Source organism: Penaeus japonicus, unplaced genomic scaffold, assembly GCF_977035675.1.
Source record: "Penaeus japonicus unplaced genomic scaffold, GWHDUDI00000001_assembly GWHDUDI00000027, whole genome shotgun sequence".
NCBI lineage: Eukaryota > Metazoa > Arthropoda > Malacostraca > Decapoda > Penaeidae > Penaeus > Penaeus japonicus.
This window is the reverse complement of record NW_028234429.1, coordinates 21,033,452-21,034,972: the sequence shown is the minus strand read 5'-3', so window position 1 is coordinate 21,034,972 and position 1,521 is coordinate 21,033,452.

Sequence of the window (1,521 nt, the reverse complement as noted above, 5' to 3'; positions counted from 1 at the left end):
ATCCAATTTCGTTACAAATCCATTTCAGTCTCCAAATATCTCAAGGACTGCAGGAACACCAAGAAAAACATGTATAAATAGAATAGATTCATATATTTAGGATGACATCTGAATTTACACAAATCCAACAATACATCCTCATTCCACAAAAACAAATGATAAACAACTGAATACTGAATGCCAGGAGCAACATACAACCAACTTTACAAACCACTTTCCTCTACTATTTACACGGGGAAATACACTCGCACACTCACAGAAGGAATAGAAAACCGATGACATTAAATCTTCATCAGTTTTCAAAAGCAATCTAAGTACAGAATCAAAGCATAATGTAATAAATTTATTAACATATCACATACTGAAAAAAAGTATTTCAATATTCTCATCTTTAAAAAAAATATATGGAAAGAAAACTAAGTACAAAAATACAAATATCTATAATGCTGATCCATAATAATAATAATAATAATAATAATAATAATAATAATAATAATAATAATAACAATAACAAAAATAATAATATAAGTTAAACATCTTATTCACCAGCATTAACATCTACACGAGAAGTACAGGAAAAGTCGTCAGGTACTTTCGTTTCTAGAATATTCTTAATTTACTTTGGCAGAAAAAACTAGTAGGTTTGGCAAGTTTTACATAAAATCTTGCAAGATACATAAACAGGCCTTGGTTATTACTTTCGAGACAAAGGGAGGGAATATCTGAAGATTACTGTACACGAGTATTCATGTTTTATGCCCTTAACAATTACAAAAATAATTTATTGATATCTCAGACTATTTTTACAAAGCAAAGGCATAGATTTTCACTTTATTTATGTCTCTGTTTAATCCTTTTTCATGAGTTACAGAAGGGAATAATGGAAAGAGAGATCAAGAGAGAAAAAAAAAAGATAGAAGGTAAAAAATAAAATCTGGTTCTATACAAGGCTCATTCTGAAATGTGATATTTGTAAATGTACATAAAACTAGTGATTTGAAAGAGTGACTATCGCATCTACAATCCTAAATTGTTTTTATTCAATTAATTCATATTACTGTAAAATAAATGAATAAAATCTGCATAACCTGACAAATAACCACAAAATTCAATAACATTACAACAAAGGTGTACGTAGGAACAATGACCAAATACGGCAGTCGTAACACGAGGCACTTCTAGGGCTCTGTAAATACATCCTTTATCTAACGTTGGGCAAACAAGCCATTGGAAAGCCACAAAAGATATTAGAGCCTAAAAAAGATATAGAAAAAATATGAACAAAAATAATTTCCATTCTTGTTCATAGTCTTAAATTATATTAAATATTGTTACAATAGATCAATGGTATTATTTGAACTGGAGGAGGAGGAGGAGGAGGAGGAGGAGGAGGAGGAGGAGGAGGAGGGAGGAGGAGGAGGAGGAGGAGGAGGAGGGAGGAGGAGGAGGGGGGGAGGAGGGGGAGGAGGGGGAGGGGGGGAGGGAGGAGGAGGAGGGGGAGGAGGAGGGGGGAGGAGGAGG